We start from the raw sequence: 16,820 nt of genomic DNA, 5'->3' as shown, positions 1-16,820 counted from the left end.
CCACACACACACAAGTATTACCCTGAGATCATCTTCTTACTTCAGTCCTGGCCGTATGTACAGCCGAACGAAACACTACCCAGCCTTGCGCCGAGCTCACATCTGTTGTGGTCCCCAAGCCCTGTGTGGTGCCCATTGTCACTCCATCTCCTGAGGGCCTTCCTCTTGTCACCGAAAATCCCAACAGCAGTTTAGCTTTACTAGCACCGAAGAGTGTCTGCTCCGAGGCGTTGAACGCATGTTAATGGTGGCTGGATCGTGAAGTCAGGGCTATCTATAATGACTGTACCACACAGAGTACCCGAGACCCTGAATCATACCTGTAAAACTGGTGGAGTTGGAAAATGTCTGGTTGGGTATATTTTTGCCACCATTAGGAAAAAAAAAGTTGCACGAATAACAATGAGTAGAAGGAAGGGAAGAAATATTCTAGCATTGACTGTGGTGATCACTGTACAACTCTTTTTGATACGATGGAATGATTGGATCGTCTGACGTGTGGCTGAAGTGCCAATAAAACTGTTAGGAAAGAAAAAAAGAAGTCTGTTTTGAGCATTATGCTCCGTGAAGGGCTGTAGGGGATCAGGTTGACCACAGCGAAAGATTAGCTAGCAACCGCAGGGCGGAGGAACAGCGCTGCAGTGAACGGACGGACGGGAGACGGGTTGGGGGCACAGCCCCAAGAATGTCACCTGCATCACCGAGTTGTAATGTAGAAACGGTTGCATCGGTGTGCTTTTCTCAACACAAATTATAAACTATATTAAAAATTATTTTTAAGAATAGCCATTCGGACTATCTAAAGGACATTACTCTGTTGAGACACATGAGGGCGCTCGAATCAACCAACAATGAGGAGGAGCTAGTTCCCTTTTGGAAGGGGTGGGGTGGGGGTGGGGGGAGTTGTGAATTGCCGGTATGCTAGATTAGCCATTGTCAGTAACCATCGGAATGCTTTTCAGGACGCTCACTGAAGTTTGCGGTCTAGAAACGTATCTGACTTAGCAGGTGAGCTGGAGGACTAAAATGATCCTCTGGATTTGACAGTTTTGCAAAAGTACGACAATTCTCCGCTTGCTTTTCTATTCCTGGCTAATACGGAAATAGGCTTCCGGGGAGTTTCTGTCCAATGTTAATGGGAGGACAGTATCTTGCATCGAATTGTTTAAGGCAGATGAACAGATAAATCAAGCAGTACACATGTGCTACTTTGAGTTCTCTGATTTAAAAAAAAATCTGTTTCAAAGTACTAGCGAGCAACGCTTCCCATTACTGAAGAAAAAGAGACTTTTTTTCAACCATTTTCCTACTTGGCCTCTGCCCTGAATTCAAGGCTGAATAAGTTTCCATCCTATTTCGGGCACCTTTTGTGCCTGGCTTATTGCTTGGAATCTTGTGGGGGAATTGTGGAGGTAGCACATCTGTGCATGAGTGCGCTTCCAGTCTCTTGGACATGCCTCTCTCACTCCCAACAAGGGGTGACACTCTGTTCAAAGACAGACTGATGTGGAATGCACATAAGTCGACTACTGCACACAATTGCACGTGGCTTTTGCAGTTAGGACAAACCCCTTCTAGTCAGAGGATCAGCGTTTAGCACTTTTAACTAATAAGTCCACCACCCGTCAGTATGTATTCATGAAGCTTTCCATACCTGGAATGGGCTTAATAACTGGGAGAGCACAGTCCGTCAACCTGTGGGGCAGGACACGGATTCATGAACTGAGCCCCAGGCAGCATATGTACAGTGCTAAACTGTGAGCTATGCAGAAGACTGATTGATGAGACCATTGAGTGTGTGAAATGGAAATTAAAAAAACAATCAGCCCAACAACACGTGCTAAAGCATCATTCTGACATATTTAGCCTAAAGCCAGATTGTCGTTTGCAAAATTCTGTCCCAGTATAAAGAAGCGTCTTGCAGTCATTCCTGGGTGCTAGACAAATCTATTATGACTCGTTTATTGGCTGAGAATGGGAGGCATGGGGAGGGAACAGCCTTTGTAGAAAGTTACCTGGCAAGTCCGCAAAAGAGTCAGACCAGGAGATTATAGAATTCCTTACTTCATGTTTGGAAATCTTGCCAAGAAATTTATTATGGCAATTCACATGCATTTTATAATCAAGTTGCATTTAATATGCTTATGGCTAAAGTGCAATTAAGATAAACTCGTTCTTGGCTCTGGGCGGGTATCGCGGGAGTGTTAACATATTCAGATTACTATATCAGAGTAATAGAGAGCAGAATACAGAGTCAGAATTTCTACTGTCATGGTTTTCTAATGGTAGCAAAAATGGCCACCGAGTGCCATTTTGTTTGCTTTCATTGGTCACGGCTCTTGTCAGCTGTTAGGGAAATGAACTCGCAGCGCAGCTCGTTTAAAATTAGCTGTAAAAGGGATTTGAGTGGAATAAATGGAAAGTCAAGTGCAAAGGGAGCACACTTTGGCCCCAAGGCAAGCATTTTCTTGAACATGTCATTTCTTGAACATGTCATTCTCCAGTGACAATAATAGGAAGGGGGAGGAAGAGGGAGAAAAAGTTACAGCTTCAGACGAAGTGGTACATGCCAGGGGCGAGCATTGCCATTCGTGGAGTCCCTGCCCACTCCCAAGGGAAACTTAACTAAAGAAAGCACGAGGCAATAAAATATTATTCTTTGCATATAGCACATTGTAATAGTGTTTTCTTGTCGTGGAGCTTAAAAGAACTCCTTCACATAATTGTAATTGATAGTCTTCACCTTTTCTCTGGTTGTATTAGCAAAGGAAAAGCAACTTCCTCTGTGTGTGTGTGTGTGTGGTGTGTGTGGTGTGTGTGGTGTGTGTGGTGTGAGTTAGGGGGCTTTACTTGTTTCTTCATTTGGTGACTAAATCATATGCACAGACATTAGACCGCAGAAAACAGTGAGAAAGTGCCATATTGTTAACAATTAAACAGTAAGAAGACACTGCTTCTAGATTTGGTATTATAACAGGTTTTTTAAAATAGATTGATTGAAAGGTAAAGGGAATAGTAATTTTACATCCCAGCTTGTCTCTCTCGCTCTCTCTCTCTCTCTCCTTTCTCCTCTCAGAAGAGGTAGAGAAATGAACTGGCACAGACTAATTCCATGAACCCTGATCTATTTCTGGTTCGTAGAGAAAAGTGCATGACAATGGAGGCGTTTCTCTGAAACCCCAGAGGTGGTCCTCACACACAAGCCCCTTATCCTAGCCTGAGCTGCTGTGGAGGAGGGGACAAGGTGCTCCATGCACACAGCAAGGGAAGCTCTGATAATTTGTACCTCCACCTCATCCATGTGTGTCTTCTTTCAAACACATTCATTTTCATTAGGAGAATCAGAGAGATTTTCTTTCAGCCCCTCTCAAATCCCTTCCCCCACTCACTCCTTAAAATGTTGCCTTTTACCATGAATTAAAAAGAGCCACTGAAAGCCTGAGATCCTTTTAGAGGCAGTGAATGCAGAGCCGTCCTCTGTAAAATCGGCCTGCGAATGGCTTTTCACCGGGCTGGGTAGGCAGATGTACTTAGAAAGAGCTGTGCTTGGCTGCAGAATCTTGTGGCTATTGCCAAAAAGAATTCACTGTGTAGTTCAAGAATCCAAACCCTACTGAGTCTTGTGGGCACCAAGAGCTTATGGGAGCTAAGGACGGAGAGCTCATTCACTCCACCGGTAAGTTAACTAATAGAGTCCAGCTGTTACCATGAAAGTAGCTTGGTTCAAATTTTTGGTTCCCTGTTGATTGTAACCTTTTTTTAGCTCCAGGATGTGTATGTGTGGGCATCATAGAAATGTATTCACATCGTTTAAAGGTATGGCCTTGTCAAGGTAACCAATGGCATTTATAAACTTTAGGCTGTCATTCTACTGGAGTCCTTGAAACATAGCATAGCAAACATATTCAGTGGAACTCATATTCCATGAGAAGCATATTTTTTTATATAAAGTGCTGAGCAGCAATTGATGATTGCATAATGTTACATTTTTGACAGTGACTTACACATACTGTATATTTAAATTTTTGCAGTTTTTTTTCTGTGACTTTTTCCTTGGAGTGAATAAATTAAAAAAAAACACCTCATTTTTAATTCCTTGGAAAGCTTATAGGTGCTGGACACTCTATAGTGTCTAAGAGTAAGCTAGCTCTGGGTTTTGGCTTAAGAAATAGTTATCAGATAGGACCCATAGACCTGTTCATTTGAATGACTTTTCCTGGAGTTTAGTCAAAGAGATCCTGTAGCGTGCACACACACACACACACACACACACACACACACACACACCCATGCTTTAATACATATTGGAGGAGTTTATCATAAACATCATCAAGGAGTTGCCAGAAATTCAGGTCGGATTTATAAGAGGACCTGGAACAAGGATGTCATTGCTAACGTCAGGTGGATCTTGGCTGAAAGCAGAGAATACCAGAAAGATGTTTACTTGTGTTTTATTGACTATGCAAAGACATTAAACTGTGTGGATCATAACAAACTATGGTAGCCAGAGCACTTCATAGTGCTCATGTGGAATGTATACATAGATCAAGAAGTTATAGGGACAGAAAAATGGAATAATCCATGAATTAAAATCAGGAAAGGTGTGCATCAGGTTTTTTTTTCTTTTTTGCCATATTTATTCAATCTGAGCAGTTAATATGAGAAATTGAACTATATGAGGAAGAATACTGCACTGGCTTTGGAGGAAAGTTTAAAAACAACCCACATTATGCAGTTTGAAATACCAGCTGCTCCTCGGGAGAAAGGCCAGGCTTTCTACTCCCGTAAACAGCTATGGTCTTGCAATCCCACAGGGGCTCCTCTGCCCTCCCTACAGGATCACTGTGAGTAGGAATCAACTGTTGGCAGTGAATTTAGTTTGAGTTTTTTAATATAAATGTGAAAGTTGAACAATGAATAAGGATGGCCAAAGAAGAAGCAATGCTTTTGAATTAAGGTGTGGGTGAAAAACATTGAAAGTACCATGGGCTGCCAAAAGAACAAAGACGTACAGCCAGAATGTTCAATAGAAGCATGGTGAGACTTTGTCTCATATATGTTGGGCATGTTATCAGGAGAGACCTACCTGGAAAAGGACATCATGCATGGTCAAGTGGAAGGGCAGGGAAAAATAGATGGATTTGCACAGTCTTTTGGCTGTAACAAAAGACTCAAACCTAACAACAATTCTGAGAATGGTGCAGGACAGGCACATGTTTTGCGTTGTTGTATGTAGAGCCACTGTGAGTTGGAATCAGCTTCACGATACTTCACAACAGTATACACATTGGCGTATTAAGATGGCCCAGAATCCCACATAAAGCTTTAATGCTTCTTAATCCAATGTTTCCCAAATTTATTTGATTCACCATCCTTTTCACATGAGTAACCCTCGTTAATGTCCTACAGATCTAATATCCCTTGGAGCTTACTTTGGAAATGCTGATATAAAGACTGGTAGCTCCCACTCAGATCCTCTGAGTTTACCATGGTTCTGCCCTGGGCCATTTTTTGTCCCTTTGGCTTTACAATTCCCTTTATAGCCATACTCCTAATTAGAGTTACCTTTAAATGAATGTCTATATGGTTTTAAATGCTTAACAATCTCATTTAATCATAAAAGAATGGAGTATAATATTGTTATATATATTATACCTGCAAACAGAGTGAAATTCAAGGAAGTACAATCAATTAGATTTGAAGTATGAATCTAAAAATGTTAGAAGTTGTAAACAATGATAGAACACATAAAAATCAACATTTACCCTTCTGCAAGGGGATGTCCAATTGCCTACAGTTGGGCCCTGGGTCCCCATTCTGCACTCCCCCTCATTCACAATGTTATGATTTCTTTTTGATCTTTGATGCCTGATCCCTGATCCCTTCGACACCTCATGATCCCACAGGCTGGTGTGCCTCTTCCACGTAGGCTTTCTTGTTTCTCGGTTAGATGGCCACTTATTTATCTTCAAGCCTTTAAGGCCCCAGACTCTTTATCTATTGATACCAGGCACCGTCAGCTTTCTTCACCACATTTGCTTATGCACCCACTTTGTCTTCAGCAATCATGTTGGGACAGACTGCTGTGCTTCTTCCATGTGGGTTTTGTTGTTTTTCAGCTAGCAATGATGAAACACACACTTTCCTCTAGTTCTTGATTGCTTCGTCCCCACCCACTATCCTGATCTCAATTCTACCTTCCAAATCCGCTGGACCAGAGGATGTACACTGGTACAGATAGGAACTGGAAACACAGGGAATCCAGGACAGATGAAACCCTCAGGACCAGTGGTGAGAGTGGCGATACTGGGAGGGTGGAGGAAAGGGGAAACAGCTTACAAGGATCTACATATAACCCCCTCCCTGGGGGATGGACAGCAGAGCAGTGGATGAAGGGAGATGTCGGATGGTGTAAGATATGACAAAGTAATAATAATTTATCAATTATCAAGGGTTCATGGGGGAGGGGGGAGTGGAGAGGGAAGGGTAAAATGAGCTGATACCAAGGGCTCAAGTAGAAAGCAAATGCTTTGAGAATGATGAGGGAAACAAATATACAAAAGTGCTTGACACAATGGATGTATGTGTGGATTGTGATAAGAGGTGTACAAGCCCCCAATAAAATGATTTAATTATTTAAAAAAAATCAACACTTAAACCATTAGTGAATTGAAATTGACTAGCCATATTGTTTGGCCATATTGTATTAGAAATTCATACGGTTTGCTAAGCTAGAAATGAAACAATCAGAGGAATGGCATTGCATTCCTTGTCAAAAATGACATTTAAGATTTATCTTGAAGTACAATGCTGTCTGTAATAGGATGTATCTACCAGCCTCAAGGAAATCCAATTAATACAACTATTCTTCAACACCAAAGCCAATTATGAAGAAATTGAAGAATTCTATCAAAAGATTCAGTTTGAAATTGACCAAAGATGCAATCAAGGAACATTAATAGTTATTAGCAATTTGGATGCAAAAGTTGGAAACAAAGGGGAAGAAATAGTAGTTGGAATATATAGACTTGGTGAAAGAAACAAAGTCATAGATCCCATGATGGAACTTCACAATACCAATGAATTCTTCATTGCTAATACTTTTTTTTTCAACAACAAAAATGGTGATTATGAATGTAGATTTCTCCAGATGGAATAAACAGAAATCAAATAGAATATATCTGTGGGAAGAGATGCTGGAGAAGCTCAATATTAGCTGCTAAAATCAGACCAGGGGCTGACTATGGAACAAATCACCAATTGTTCATATGTAAGTTCAGGTTGAAGATGAAGACAAAACAAATTCACGAGAGCCAAAATATGACCTGGGATCTATTCCACCTGAATTTCAAGAAAATCTCAAGTACGGATTTGATGCGTTGAACACTAATGACAGAAGACTTGATTAGTTGTGGGATGACATCAAGAACATCATTCATGAAGAAATCAAGAGGTCATCAAAAAGACAAGAAAGAAAGGATTCAAGTGGATGTCAGAAGAGACTCTGAAACTTGCTCTCAATCATAGAGTAGCTAAGGCACATGGAAGAAATGATGAAGTCAAAGTGCTGAACAGAAATCTCAAAGGGCAGCTTGAGAAGACCAAATAATATGTCAAAACCTAGAGTTAGAAAAACAGAGATGAAGAACAGGCTCAGCATATCTTAAACTGAAAGAACTCAAGAAAGAAATCAAGTCTTGGGTTGCCATATTGAAAGATTCTTTGGACAAAAAGTTGAATAATGCAGCATACACAGATTCACTGTACCAAAAAGAACTAGTCAACATCCAACCATTTCAAGAGGTCGCATATAAACAAAAACCAACGATACAGAATTTCAAGCTTCACTTAAAGCATTAGCCCAAACCCAAGGCTCTAGGAATTGATGGGATACCAACTGAAATGTGTCAATAAGCTCATGAATCACTGGAAGCATTCACTAGTCAATGCCAGGATATTCAGAAGAAAATTACTTGTATCCATTTCAAAAAAAGATGACCCAAATGAAAGCTCAAATTAGAGACCAATATTGTAATTATTACATGTAAGCAAAATTTTGCTGAATATCATCCAACAGAGATTGCAACAGTACTTTGACAGGGAGCTTCCAGAGGTTAAGGGCAGATTCAGTAGAGGACATGGAATAAGGGATGTCACTGCTGATATCAGATGGATCCTGGCTGAAAGCAGAGGATACCAGAAAGATGTTCATTTGTGTTTTATTTACTATGTCAAGGTATTTAGTTGCATGGATCAGAAGCTATGATATCATAAAGCTATCATCAACTATGAACAACCTTGTGCTTATATAGATCCTGTATATGGATCAAGAGGAAGTTGTGTGAACCAAACCAGGGAATACTACATTGCTTAAAATCAAGAAAGATGTGCATCAGCGTTGTATCCTTTCATCATGCATATTCAGTTTGTATACTGAGCAAATAATCAGAGAAGCTGGATTATGTGAAAGAGAATAAAGCATTGGGATTGAAGGAAGGCTAATGCACAACATGCGAACACAGGTGATGTAACCTCATTTGCTGAAAGTGAGGAGGATTTGATGCACTTACTGGTGCAGACCAAGGATCCCAGCCATTAGTATGGACTACCACTCAATGTAAAGAAGACCCAAATCCTCACAACTGTACCCAGTAGGTAACATCACGGTAAATGGAGAAAAGATTGAAGTTGTCAAGGATTTTGTCTTGCTTGGATCCACAATCCATGCTCATGGAAGCAGCAGTTCAAAAAATACAATCATTGTTGAGCTAGGTGAGGTTTTTTGTGCTAACCATGCCGATAGACAGATGTGGGATTAATTGAAGGACGGAGAGACAAATGGCTCGGTGACCCTCGCCTTTCTTGTTCTCTGATGGTCAGACCAATGTGTGACTGCCTTAGCTAGTTCTCTGCCTCAGCTGACAAGGTTCACTTCCTGTGAGACATCCCTGAGGAGAAGCCACATGGACCTACCCCTATGCAGCTGGAGAAGCCGTGTGGAGACCCCTGCCAGCGCTGAGATGCTTACATGCTCACTGATTTGGCTTCCCTCCTGCAGTCGGTGTTATTGTGTGGGTTTGCGACAATGAGGACTTTGTAGATTGGTGTCAGACATATGGGCTAATGTCGAACTTAGGGGCTTGGACCGGACTGGGTTGAGATGCTTTCTTAAGGTACGCTTACCTTTTATATAAAACTCTCTCTTATATAGATATGGGTTTCTGTGGATTTGTTTTTCCAGTCTACCCAGAGTAACACAATTGTGTTGGGTAAATCTGCAGCACAAAACCTCTAGAGTGTTGGAAAGCAAGGGAATTACTTTGAGGACTCAGATATGACTGACCCAAGCCATGGTATTTTCAATTGCCTGATATGCCTGCAAAAGTTGGACATCGAATAAGGAAGACTGAAGAAGAATTGAGGCATTTGAATTATGATGCTAGTGAAGAATATTGAATGTATCATGGACTGAAAAGGAAAAAAAACAAAACAAGAAACATCTATCTTAGAAGACATATAGCCAGAATCCTCTTAAGAGGCAAGGATGATGAGACTTCATCTTACAAACTTTGGGCATGTTGTCAGGAAAGACCAGTCCCTGGAGAAGGACATCATGCTTGGTAAGGTAGCAGGGCAATGTTAAAAAGGAAGACTTTCAACAAGATGGATTGACACAGTGACTGCATCAATGGGCTCAAACAGCACTGGGCAGTGTTTTGTTTGCTTGTACATAGGGTCTATGTGCATCAGAACTGATTCAATGGCACCTACAGTTCTTCAGATCAACAAAACTTTCCCAAACCATGTGTCGGAGCGAAGTAGGGAAGAAAGAAACATGGGTGCATCTCAATGGTATTTCTCTTCCAACCTTGAAAGTTCTTCCTGCTGCTACCAAGGATGCAGGGTGTCAGGCCAGGCTGTACTCAGAGGCGTAGGAGTACAGCCTTCCATCTGTGTCTCTGTTAGATTTATCTCCCCATCGGTCCTGTCCCTACACCGCTCTTTCTAGCAATTTCTGCTGAGCTGGCCACTAGCTACCTAAAATACTGTAGCAAAATAAAATTGCCTGGTTACCTCTGTTTCTTTCATTGCTTTGTTGGACATGCTTTTCCCCTGTACTAGAAATCGATCCCATCTCTGATTGTGGGCTCTTTTTTTTTTTGCCTTGGAAAGTGGGGTTGGGACACAATAGCAGCTTTGATAAATCTGAACGAGTACAAGGCTTTCATAGCTTTCTCTCTACCTAAAGAGAGGACTTTTAGAAATAAAGCTATCACTGCTGTTTATTTGAGAAGTCCCCAGTCCTCAGACCTCAGACTGGTTGGAAAAATTATATTTATAATTAGTATAGGAGGTGCACACTTGGTAAAGTTTGCAGAATTTAGTTTCAGAGTCTCTTTTTCATCGGAGGCCATTTTCTCTGCCATCCAAATTTGTGCCTCTCCGTCTGTAAAGCTTTGCAGGGTTACAGCCTTCCCGTGGATTTCTTTGAGAGGTTTGGGGGAGGGGAGGTTACAAATACACATAGTTGTATCCTCTCCAGGTTGAAGTGAAGAGGATGATCCAGATTATTTCAGGTTCTCCCCCAACCCCCAACCCCCAGCCCCCTTGCATCCCATTTCTAAGCGAAGTTCATTGTCAGGGATAGGGAGAAAGTATTGTTCATTAAATATTACTCAGGGCATGTCCCATGTTGTAAGAAGGAGGGAGGATGAGTCCTACAGGACCGGTGGTGTGAGTGGTGATACTAGGAGGGTAGAGGGAGAGTGGGTTGGAAAGAGGGAACCGATTACGAGGAACTATATGTGACCTCCTCCCTGGGGGACGGACAACAGAAAAGTGGATGAAGAGAGACATCGGACAGGGCAAATATGGCAAAATAATAATTTATAAATTATCAAGGGCTCATGAGGGAGCAGGGAGCTGGGAGGGAGGGGGGAAATGAGGACCTAGTGCTGGGAGCTTAAGTGGAGAGGAAATGTTTTGAGAATGATGAGGGCAATGAATGTACAAATGTGCTTTACACAATTGATGTATGTATGGATTGTGATAAGAGTTGTATGAGCCCCTAATAAAATGATTAAAAAAAAAAAGAAGGAACCTCCACCAATGTTTTTAATATTTATAATTATTTTCAGGCCTTTATGAATGGCATTAATGTGGTTCTATGGAAAATATAGATAAACAATGAGCAATTAGTTTCTATGAGTTTACTGAATGTGACAACTCAAACAAACTTCAAGAAAACACTGTGAACAAACCTGGTATAGGCAGCCAGAGAAGGATTCCTAGACAAGGAGGGGTGTCAATTAAATTCTGAACAATTACTCAAATGCAGTTAAGTAATGGCAGGGCAGGGTGATTTTGTTCCGCAGGTCCACGGATCACCACACATAGCCTACACATGGATGCCTACAGGACCATCCTGAGACACTGTGTGATATGCTTGAGAATCAAAAGAAGTACAATATGGTGACACTCATGGAGAGAGTGAGTTGATAGGAGGGGAGATGAAAGAAGGTTGAACCAGGGCTAGATCGAACGTGATATTGTAGTTCAACTTTTTCAATGCCTCTAAGGGCAATGAGTGGCGATTAGTGGGCTTTAAACAGGTGATTACCATGGTGCAATTTGTATTGAAAACGTGTATAATAAAAATGAACAGTAATGATTGTTCAGACTGGGGTGAGAGTGACATTGGAGAAACAGGAATGGCTCCAGGAGGAAGGGATATGGAGTGGGGCAAGGTGAGGAGAGAGGAGGGGAGAGGGGTAAATCCCAAGGAGGGGCCGTGAGCTAGAGTTGTGCATTTGGGGCCTATCAGTGAATAGGTGATAATAAAATCCTTGCACAGTTTGAAGTTACTTAGAGACAAGATGAGATCAGTAATCACACACTGAATGATTTGGCAGTAGAAGAGGAGGTTACAAGAGAGCTGCAGTGAGAGCGAGAGTGAATGTTCAGAAGAGTCTGATCACCCGAGGAAAAGAATGACTCATGAAAAGAGAAATCATTGCTGAGAGATCAAGAATATAAGGCAGAATGTCTTAGTAACTAAAAGAAAATCTAATCTGCTTATTTAGTCAACAAGGCTCTTTGCTGCTGCCTCTTCTGACTGGAGTTGTTGGAGAACTTCAAGAGCCCAGCCATTTTGTCCACTCTGTCACTCTAGATTTCTGTGAATCCATTGTTCACCGAGTGCTGTTTATGTTCCATTAGATTATCATTCTCATTTAGATAGAATGATCCCAGTCGCCTTGGGCTCCACATTTGTACTTCCTGGCGTTCAGGCAAGGAGCCCTGGTGGTGCTCTTGGGGGAGCTCGGTTAAGGGCTCAGTTGCAAACTAAAGGTCACTGGTTTGAACCCACCAGCTGTTAGGTGGGAGAAAGATACAGCAGTCAGCTTCTGTAAAGATTGTTGGTAGGGGTCACTGCCCTGGGCCCCCAGAGCCCCGCGGGTCAGCGTGGCCTGGCCATCATCAAGGCGATCCTCATCTTCAACAAGTACAGGAAGCCGCGGCTCTCCAAGTTGGACCAGCCCTACAGCGAAGCTGCACCACAACCTATCATCAGCGAGACCTTCCACCTGGTATCTGAGAGAGAAGAACATGTTTGTCCTTTCCTAGAAGGAGGATTGTTAAGAGGAGGATCTGACAACAAACCGGTAGATAGACATTACAGAACATAATATTTTGTCTTCTGTGTGGATTCTTCAGAAAGTGAACTTGGCATTTTAGATCTAATTCTGGTATTCGTGGAAACGTGAGACAAGTGTTTTGAAAATGTCTGTGAACTGGGTTTAATATTCCATGTAGATAAGGTTCACAATATTCTTGCAGCAATGGTGATGGGGGGGATATTATTGGAGACTAACATGAATGAGAGTGTTACACACATTGATGCACACACACACACACACACACACACACACACACACACAATGAGAAATCTGTGGCTGGCTTAGCAGGAGCTCCAGCCTGTGTAGTGTCAGCTGTAAAGAATATGAATCTTCCTGAGACCCCAAGAAATAGTAACATTGGTGACATCAGTGTACAAGTGCTAAAGCTGCACTCTTTTACATGAAAAAATTTGAAAGGCTACTCTCAGGTAAAATCCAGGGGTGAAAGTCATCCAAGTTTGTTATGTAAGTTTACCAAGCTTACCAAAAACAGGGGAGGAGAGTTTTAACTTTTACTCTTGGATTTAAGTCAAGTACTGTATAGAAGCTGCGCAGAATCAGTATGTGAAATCCAATACTGTTATTCTTGCTCAGTGATTTTACAGAAATTGCGTAGTGCTTGTGTGTTTCTGTTGTTGCTGTTGTTTTTCCCCTTTCTGGACTGCATTCTTATGCCCACCTCAGGCAAGCCTCCATGTATTGGCTGTTATAGTATTTTGAAAAGTATTTTGAGATATTTCTCTAATTATGTTCAACCCCAAATGTTGGTGTTTTGTATGAATCACAAGTGTAGCATTCCTTAACTCCTTCTGCTACTTGTCATAATTGTTATTTAAAGAACCAAGAATATATTGCATGAAAACCTATATATGATTATTGGTAGTACTGCAACCATTTTGAATTATTTTTTAGCAAAACTTTACTTGTGTGTAATTTAAGTGATATATTTTTCAATATTTTCTGCATTCTGTTGGTTTTTTTTCCCTTTGAAATGGGTGCAGATATGGATTTCTTCCTGTTTGCTGGCCAGGCTATTATAGATGGGTGTGAGCTTCCAGTATTGCATGTGTTTGTTAAAGCGTTTCAGTATTTCATCAACAACTGAAGCCTTGTATTTAAATATGCCTTCAATGCAACTTGGACTTCTTTTAAACACCATCTGCTCTTGATCATAGCTAACTTCTAAAATGGTTAAACATCAGGGTACAATGATTTGGTGTACTCCTTTCGTCTTTGTTTGATACTTTCTATGTTGTCTAATATTTTGCCCATAGAACCCTTTAATATTACAGCTTAAAGCTTGATATTTTCTTCAATTCTTTCAGCTTGAGGTAATACATAGGCAATATCTTTCAGGAATTCTCTGTTTTCAGCCAAATTTCTGAAATTTCAGCAGTCATTTCCCTCGTTCTTCCTCCTCTTCTTAATCTAATTTGAATTTCTGTGTATCCTTCAATTTTGGTTTCTTTAATGCCAGGTGTTTGTACACTTCATTATAATTTCTATACTTTGTCTTCTGTAGTTGGCCATTGAAATCATCTGTTCTGCCCCTTTACTTTATCATTTCTTCCGTTTGCTTACTCATTCACTGCCATCGCGTCAGTGCTGACACATAGCGACCGACCGCGGATTTCTGAGACTGCAACTGTTTACAGGAGTCGAAAGCCCAGTCTTTCTCCTGAGGAACTGCTGGTGGTTTTGAACTGCCGGCCACGAGGACCACAGCACAATGCATAACCACTACACCACTCAGTACTCTATATTCAAAGGCTCTTCTGAGTCCATTTTAGCTTTATCTTCTTTCATGTCTTATTAATGACTTATTTCTTCATGTATGATGAACTTGATATTATCCTATAAGTCACCTAGTCTTTATCATTAATGTTTAATCTATTGATTAAATGATCATTGTTTATTCTAGTGATTAAACTTAATGAAAAAAATCAATTCTTGAGTTGGTCTCTAAATTCAGCAAGGATATACTAAAACCTGGCTTTGGTTTTCATGGACTTGTATTGATTGTCTTCATCTTCATGTTGAACTTGAACTTATAATCATATGCAATTGATGACCTGCATGGCAGCCAACCTCCATAGCCTTGTTCTGCCTGATAATATTGAGCTCCCTTATTGTCTCTTTCCACAGATGAAGTTAATTTGATTCCATCTGACAAATTCACCTCTAAGATCACCATTTATGTTGTTGAAAAAAATATTTGCAATAATTGAGTTGTTCCTCTTGCAATGCTCTATCATGTGATCTCAGCAATAATTTCTATCACTGATACTGCATTTTTAGCTACAGATGCTACATTATTTCTAACTTTCAAGCCAATCATCGGTAATTATCATTGCACAATTGATTGCAGTTTTGATCAATTTCAGACTCTAGAAGTTGGTAAAAATCCTCAATTTCTTAATCTTTGACAATAGTATTTAGTGCATAAAATTGGGTAGTATTCTATCCCTGAGAACATTGTTTTTTCAGGATTGATCTTGAAATGTGGTATCTTTGAAAGAAAAGAAGTTTTAGATTTTATAAAGTCCAATTGATTGATTTTTATTCATTGTGTTTTTATGCAATATTAGCAAAACTTTGAGTTGCAAATATTTTCTTCCAGAAGTTTTATAGGCTTATCTCTTAAAGCTAGGACTATTGTTTACATTGAATTTATTTTGTATATGGAATGAGATAGGAATCAAAGTTTATATCTGTATCTATATGTAGTCTTTGCATATGACTATTAAATTTTCCCAAAATTAAAAAAGAATTTTGACTCCCAGTTGAATTACTTTGGTGCCCCTATTGAAAATAATTTCTTTCACTCTTTCTATAAATTTGCAAGCATATTGTCGGTGCTGCCGCCATTGTCACCATGTTCTTATGTGCCACTTTGGTACTGTGCTGTCAAAGCCATCCCCAATTTTATTCACATATTAATATATCTGCATGTCCACCTAGATAAGAGAGGCTGGACAAAAAATTGTGAGAAGAAAATAAAGGGACCAATGGCCCCGGAGAGTACATGGGAGTGTGGGAGGTAGGGGAAGGGAGGAGGGTTGGCCAACCTAGGGACAAGGGAACAACAAACTGTTCAAAACCAATGGTAGGGAGGGGATGGGAGGACTGGTAGGGAGTGACCAAGGGCAAGGTAACTGAGAGGAATTACTGAAACCAGAATGAAAGCTGAACATGGTAATCGGACAGGAGGAAAGCATAAGGAAATAGAGGAAAGAAGTAGGAGGCAAAGGGCATACATAGAAGCCTAAATACAGACATGTACATATGTAAATATATTTAAGATTATGGAGGCAATGGACCTAGGTGCAAATATTTATAGGTTTGGTAATAGGGTGGCAGGTGGACATTGGGTCTCCTCATGCACATTCCCTTAATACAAGAGCACCTTGCTCAGCTAAACGGTCATTTCATGATACCTACCTTCCCGACATGATCGCTGAAGACAGACGTATGCATAAGCAAATGTGGTGAAAGCTGATGATGCCCGGCTATCAAAAGATATAGTGTCTGGGGTCTTAAAGGCTTGTAGGCAAACAAGCAGCCATCTAGCTCAGAAGCAACAAAGCCCACAGAGAAGAAGCACACAAGCCTGTGTGAACACAAGGTGCTGAAGGTATCAGGCAGCAGACACCAAAGAACAAAAACCATCATTGTGTGACCACCTTCCCCACATAAATGCTGAAGACTAATGTGTGCATAAGTAAATGTGGTGAAGAAGGTTGATGGTGCCCTGCTATCGAGATCTATAGCATCTGAGGACTTAAAGGCTTGAAAATAAATAAGTGGCCATCTAGCCCAGAAGCAACAAAGCCCACATGGAAGCAGCACAGCAACATGTGTGATCATGAAGGGCCAAAGGGACCAGGCTTCAAACACCAAAGGCGGGGGCGGGGGAGGGGGAATCATATCATCGTCAATGAGGGTGGTGCGTGATGGGGATCCAATGCCCATCTCTAGACAACTGGACATACCTTGCAGAGGGGTAGTGCGGAGGAGATGAGTCACTTAGGGTTCAGTATAGCAATAATGAAACCCACAACCTTCCTCTAGTTCTTAAACGCTTCCTCCCCACAACTACCATGATCCCAATTCTGCCTTGCAAACCTGGTTAGACCAGAG

The 16,820-nt window shown here is 41.0% G+C and overlaps 1 pseudogene; it reads left to right on the top strand.

Annotated features, from left to right (window-relative positions):
* Window positions 1-11,621: 11,621 nt before the first annotated feature.
* LOC101643727 lies at window positions 11,622-13,084 on the top strand (annotated as a pseudogene).
* The last annotated feature ends 3,736 nt before the right edge of the window (window positions 13,085-16,820 follow it).

This window comes from Echinops telfairi, unplaced genomic scaffold, assembly GCF_000313985.2.
Source record: "Echinops telfairi isolate 266 unplaced genomic scaffold, ASM31398v2 ScPeMD7_9;HRSCAF=40, whole genome shotgun sequence".
Taxonomy (NCBI): domain Eukaryota; kingdom Metazoa; phylum Chordata; class Mammalia; order Afrosoricida; family Tenrecidae; genus Echinops; species Echinops telfairi.
The sequence above is the reverse complement of the archived record's forward strand: the minus strand, read 5'-3'. Positions and strand labels throughout refer to the sequence as shown.